Genomic DNA, 7,345 nt, shown 5'->3' with positions numbered 1-7,345 from the left:
TCCTGACACATCCCGACAAATCCTGACAAATCCTGAGCCATCCTGACACAGCCTGACACATCCAGACAAATCCTGACACATCCCGACAAATCCTGACACAACCTTATCAATCCTGACAGATCCTGACACATCCTGAGCCATCCTGACACAGCCTGACACATCCAGACAAATCCTGACACATCCCGACAAATCCTGACACAACCTTATCAATCCTGACAGATCCTGACACATCCTGACAAATCCCAACAAATCCTGACAAATCCTGACCCATCCTGACAAATCCTGATCCATCCTGACAAATCCCGACCCAGCCTGACAAATCCTAACACATCCCGACACATCCCGACAAATCCTGACAAATCCTGAGCCATCCTGACACAGCCTGACACATCCAGACAAATCCTGACACATCCCGACAAATCCTGACACAACCTTATCAATCCTGACAGATCCTGACACATCCTGACAAATCCCAACAAATCCTGACAAATCCTGACCAATCCTGATCCATCCTGACAAATCCCGACCCAGCCTGACAAATCCTAACACATCCAGACAACTCCTGACACAACCTTACCAATCCTGACAGAGCCTGACACATCCCGACAAATCCTGACAAATCCTGACCCATCCTGACAAATCCTGACAAATCCTGACCCATCCTGACAAATCCCGACAAATTCTGACCCATCCTGACAAATCCTGACACATTCTAACAAATCCTGACCCATCCTGACAAATCCTGACACATCCCAATAAATTCTGACACATTCTGACAAATCCTGACCCAGCCTTACCAATCCTGACAAATCCCGACAAATCCCAACCCATCCTGACAAATCTGGACAAATCCTGATACATCCTGACCCAGCCCGACAAATCTTGACATATTCCAACTCATCCCGACTCATCCTGACACAGCCAAACAAACCTTGACACATCTCACATCACGACACATCATGCCAAATCACAACACATCCCCACCCATCCTGACACATCCCGACCCATCCTGACAAATCCCAACACATCCCCACCCATCCTGACACATGCCGACCCATCCTGACAAATCCCAACACATCCCAACCCATCCTGACACATCCCAACCCATCCTGACAAATCCCAACACATCCCCACCCATCCTGACACATCCCCACCCATCCTGACAAATCTTAACACATCCCAACCCATCCTGACAAATCCCAACACATCCCCACCCATCCTGACACATCCCCACCCATCCTGACAAATCTTAACACATCCCGACCCATTCTGACAAAAATAATGATAATTCCTGACACTTCCTGACAAATCCCAACATATCTGAACAAACCCTGACACATGTCGCATCCCGACCCATCCTGACAAATTCTGACTCTTCCGGACACAGTTTGACACATCAGCTCTGCGGATCCCCTGCTCAGTAGTAACCCCCAGCTCTGCTGATCCTGACCCAACCTGACACAACCGGACACAATGGGGTTTATTTACTAAAACTGGAGAGTCCAAAATCAGACTCCCTTCTGCATAGAAACCAATCAGCTTCTAACCTCAGCTTGTTCAATGAAGCTTTGGCAATGAAACCTGGAAGCTGATTGGTTTCTATGCAGAAGGGAGTCTGATTTTGGACTCTCCAGTTTTAGTAAATAAACCCCAATCTGTCAAATCCCAACACATCCCGACCCATCTTGACAAAAATAATGATAATTCCTGACACATCCTGACAAATCTTGACATATCTGAACAAACCCTGACGTATCTCGACCCATCCTGACAAATTCTGACACTTCCAGACACATCCGGACACATCAGCTCTGCTGATCCCCTGCTCAGTAGTAACCCCCAGCTCTGCTGATCCTCCTCTTTCTCCGGTCCCGGCTCACCTAGCTTCTCCTGCTCCGGTCCCCCAGTCCTGCTGATCCTTCTGCTGCTCAGTTCTCTCTCTCTGGTCACCTTTCGCTGTAGTGTTCCAATGTTGCACACCACGTGTACCGTCTGCTATCTGCTCCTCGCTAGTCCAGATCCCGCTCACCTTCCCACTGATCCATGCTACACACCGGGTACCTAAACAAAGCGATCTGAAAGGAAACACATTGTTTTGTTCTGCACATTTGTAGGCAGATCCTTGGAGATGACCACCATCTCTATGAACGACAATTACTCTGCTTTCTAATCTTTTACACATCCAAGGGTTGGGATGTGTCAGGATGAATCACGATTGGTCAGGATGAGTCAGGATTTGGTGGGATGTATCAGGATGGGTCAGGATGGATCAGGGTGGGTCAGGATTTGTCAGGATGTGTCAGGGTGGGTCAGGATGGGTCAGGATTTAGTAAGATGTGTCAGGATGGGTCAGAATGTGACAGGATGTGTTGGGATGCAGGATGTCAGGATGGATCGGAATTTGTCAGAATGGGTCAGGATATGTCGGGAAGCTGGATATGTCAGGATGGGTCAGGATTTGGTGGGATGTGTCAGGATGGGTTGGGATGTGTCTGAATGTGTCAGGATGTGTCTGAATGTGTCAGGATGTATCAGGACGTGTTGGGATGGGTCAGGATGGGTAGGGATATGTCAGGATGTGGGATTTGTCAGGATTTGTTAGGATGTATCAGGATGTGTTGGGAAGGGTCAGGATATGTCAAGATGGGTCAGGAAGTGTCAAGATGTGTCGGGATGGGTTGGGATTTGTCAGGATATGTCAGGACGCGGGATGTGTCGAGATATGTTGGGATGTGGGATGTGTCGGAATGGGTTGGGATGTATCAGGATATGTCGGGAATGTGTCAGGAGGTGTCAGGATATGTCGGGATGTGTCAGGATATGTCGGGATGAAGGAGGTGTCAGGATATGTCAGGATGCAGAATGTGTCAGGATATGTTGGGATGCAGGATGTGTCAGGATATGATGGGATGGGGATGTGTTAGGATGGGTCGGGATGTGTCAGAAGGTGTCAGGATATGGCGGTATGAGGTGTCAGGATATGTTGGGATGCGGGTTGTGTTGGGATGTGTCATGATGGGTAGGGATGGGTCAAGATTGGTCAGGATATGTCAGGATATGCGGGATGTGTCAGGATATGTCGGGATGCTGGATGTGTCGGGATGGGTTGGAATGTGTCAGGATATGTCAGGATGTGTCAGGAGGTGTCAGGATATGTCAGGATGTGGAATGTGTTGGGATGTGTCAGGATATGTCGGGATGCGGGATGGGTCAGGATGGGTCGGGATGTGTCAGGATATGTCGTTGTGCGGGTTGGGATGTGTCAGGATGGGTAAGAATGGGTAGGGATTGGTCAGGATATGGTGCGATGTGTCAGGAGGTGTCAGGATATGTCGGGATGTGGGTTGTGTTGGGATGTATCAGGATGGGTAGGGATGGGTCGGGATTGGTCAGGATATATCAGGAGGTGTCAGAATATCTTGGGATGTGTCAGGAGGTGTCAGGATATGTCAGGATGTGGGTTGTGTTGGGATGTATCAGGATGGGTATGGGTAGGGATGGGTCGGGATTGGTCCGTATATGTCAGGATATATCAGGAGGTGTCAGGGTATGTCGGGATGTGTCAGGGTTTGTTTGGATGCGCCATAAACTTCCAACACTTGCCCTGAGCGGAGGTCGCTTCTTTTCATATTAGTTTTCACCTTTCCATTGTCTTCAGTGCAGTCATGTGGTGCGCAGGTTTCCTCCTCTTCCTCCGATCTTCTCTCCGTATATTTGTTCTGCCACACTTTCATGTCATTTTTCTGTGTTGTATATACACCGTGTTCCAAATTATTCTGCAGATGATATTTTCTCATTTCCTCAATAATTGGTGTAAATATCAGTCGGCAGAATTCTCAGGTGACAACTAGAAGAGGACAATTCACATTTTATTGAACAAACCTCCTAATGATAACAGGATTTGTGTTCCGGATTATTCCGCACAGGAAGTTTCCAAACACTTTCTAGGTTGTAAAGAACTGAAAATTGTCATTTGTTGTGTTTGCAGCAAATTTACTGAAATCAAAAGCTATTTCAATCCAACGTTTCCCAACATTGTAACTTTGTAAACATTTGAAGCGGTCACGTTACATTGTAACATAGGAGCCCTTATCTGATAGCAGATCACAAGTCTGGCATCCATTGAACTTGGGAGTTTTTGGACAGTTTCTGCTGGAATTTGTTTGCAAGATGTCAGAATAGCCTCCCAGAGCTGCTGTTTGGATGTAAACTGCCTCCCACCCTCATAGATCTTTTGCTTGAGGATGCTCCAAAGGTTCTCAATAGGATTGAGGTCAGGGGAGGATGGAGGCCACACCATGACTTTCTCTCCTTTTATCCCCATAGCAGCCATTGATGCAGAGGTATTCTTTGCAGCATGAGATGGTGCATTGTCATGCATGAAGATGATTTTATTACGGAAAGCATAGTTCTTCCTTCTGTACCAGGGAAGAAAGTGGTCAGCCATAAACTCCACATACTTTGCAGAGGTCATCTTTACACCTTCGAGGACCCTAAAGGGGCCGACCAGCTCTGTTCCCATGATTCCGGCCCAAAACATGACTCCACCACCGCCTTGCTGACGTCTCAGCCTTGTTGGAACAGGGTGGCCGTCCACCAACCATCCACTACTCCATCCATCTGGACCCTCCAGGGTTGCACGGCACTCATCAGTGAACAGGACTGTTTGAAAATGAGTCTTCATGTATTTTTCTGCCCAATGCAGCCGTTTCTGCTTGTGAGCATTGGTTAGTGGTGGCCGAATGGAAGGTTTCTGCACAGTTGCAGGACTCTGGAGGACTCTACACCTTGATGTCCGTGGGACTCCAGAGGCACCAGCAGCTTCAAATATCTGTTTGCTGCTATGTAATGGGATTTTAGCAGCTGCTCTCTTGATCCGATGCCTGGATCTGGCAGAAATCTTCCTCAATGTGCCTTTATCTGCACCAACCCGTCTGTGCTCTGAATCAGCCACAAATCTCTTCATAGTGCGATGATCACGCTTACGTTTTCCTGAAATATCGAATGTTTTCATCCCTCGTCCAAGGCATCGAACTATTCCACTCTTTTCGGCAGCAGAGAGATCCTTTTTCTTCCCCATATTGCTTGAAAATGGTGCTCTGCTTAATAATGGGGAACGCCGTCCTTTAGGAGTTTTTCCTTCAGTTGGGCTCACCGGCCAATCTAATTATCACAGGTGTCCCAGATTGTTTTCAGTGATCAAAAGAGCCCTGACACACAATGCCATCCATGAGTTACACTGAAAAACAAAAGATTTCATCTTTGTGACACAATTAGAATTTGCAGAATAATTTGGAACAGGGTGTATTTGCAATAGGTTATACATTTTATGTACTATGCTGACATCTACTGGGCCACTGCAGCTTGTTTACCAATGTGGTATTTTCCTCTGTCCTCCCCTTCACTCTTTAATGCTTGTTTGTTCAGTCCTAGCTGGACCCCCCCCCCCCCCAATTCCTTAGTCAGGGTTAGTTCTTGGCAGGGACAGGGCTCAGGAAAGTCATTGTCTTCTTACACTGTGGACACCAGTAAGTGTTAATATTCTTCCACCTCGGTGTTGTTCTGCCCCACTTTCATGTATTTTTTTATGTCTTGTATTTACCAGCATGATGTGAGCATTTTCTGTAGTCTGCCGACATCCACTGGTGGTTTTTGGCCACTACAACATGTTTATTAATGTGATTTTGGTATCTTCCTCTGTCCTCCCCATTCCCTGCTTAGTGCTTGTTAGTTCAGACCTAGCTGGACCCTCCCCATTTCTTCCACATTCCCTTAGTCAGGGTTAGTTCTTTGCAGAGACCGGGCTCAGGAAAGTCATTGTCTTCTTACACTACGGAAACCAGTAAGTGTTAATAACTCTTCCACCTCGGTGTTGTTCTGCCCCACTTTCCAGTATTTTTTGTGTCTTTTATTGAACAGCATGATGGTATTATTTTCTGTAGTATTCTGACATCTAGTGGTAGTTTCAAGCCACTGCAGCTTGTTTACTAATGTGGTATCTTCCTCTGTCCTCCCCTGTACTCTTTAGTGCTAGTTAGTTCAGTCCTAGCTGGACCCTCCCCGCTTCTTCCACATTCCCTTAGTCAGGGTCAGTCCTTGGCAGGGACAGGGCTCAGAAAGGTCATTGTCTTCTTACACTTCGAAAGGCTGGAAAACATCCTCTGTATTGCGAAGAGGAAGACCTACATATGTATGTTCTGCCACTCTTATGTAATTTTTCTGTGTTGTATTTATTTGCAATAGGTTATACATTTTATGTACTAGGCTGACATCTACTGGTGGTTTCGGGCCACTGCAGCTTGTTTACTAATGTGATATTTTCCTTTGTCCTCCCCTTCACTCTTTAGTGCTTGTTAGTTCAGTCCTAGCTGGACCCTCCCCCCACAATTCCTTAGTCAGGGTTAGTTCTTGGCAGAGACAGGGCTCAGGAAAGTCATTGTCTTCTTACACTTCGAAAGAAGGAAAACATCCTCTGTATTGCAGTTAGCCGAAGTAAAATCTTGTTGGATTCAACTTCTGTGTCCTCATACAAAGTTAAACTGCCTGTGGAAGGTGCTAAGTCAGCAGGTGACCATACTGTCCAGGCAGGGTGGATCTAAGGCAGTATCGCAATGCACAAGGCAGCGTTTGAAACAGAACAGCACGACAAGAGACTGCAGCACTGTGAAAAGCCTGCTGACTATTCTAGCCACGGATTATACAAATCTCAGATTCATGTTCTATTGATCAGACTTTATGACACTCACACAGCTGCAGTGTTTGCTGGCTGGTCTTATTAGTCCTTTTTATTTGCTTTTTAATGCCTTTTCGTGTTTATTAGGACTTTTTTTTATTTTATTTCATTGCTCTGCTTTTAGAATTACGCCGGGAGATAAAATTTTATCTTTCTTCTAAACATTTACTATTTCTTTTTAGACCGTTTGCTCCCCTGAACAGCACGGGCGCCGGCGGCGAGGGGAGATTCATATTCTTCGCAGATAGTGCGTTGCCTCCAGCTGTGTTAATGCGGGGCAAACCGGGGCCAATCACGCCATTCCGGATCAGCACCTGCCGATCACGCAGCGTGCAGGCTTCCAAACGCCATCGCTTTACGCCCCAGCCGCAGGAACCTGGCGAAATATTTACAGCGGGTAATACAGACGGCACACGGGAAGCAGATGAAAGGCTTAATTACCAATGTCTTCTCGCCGCATTAATAAATAATTACAGACCTGGATAAACAATGTCGCACGTGTGCGTCTGGGGGAGGCTGATAAACCGCACATGGAACGGGAAGCCTCTGCGTACGGCTATTTGTTCCCATTTGGTGGTGACGGAGCGCCGGGCCGGTGTCCCTTCACGTCAC

The sequence above is a fragment of the Staurois parvus genome, unplaced genomic scaffold, assembly GCF_062004578.1.
Source record: "Staurois parvus isolate SC_StPar_1 unplaced genomic scaffold, SC_StPar_1.0 ptg002764l, whole genome shotgun sequence".
Taxonomy (NCBI): Eukaryota; Metazoa; Chordata; class Amphibia; order Anura; family Ranidae; genus Staurois; species Staurois parvus.
This window is presented reverse-complemented; position numbering follows the sequence as displayed.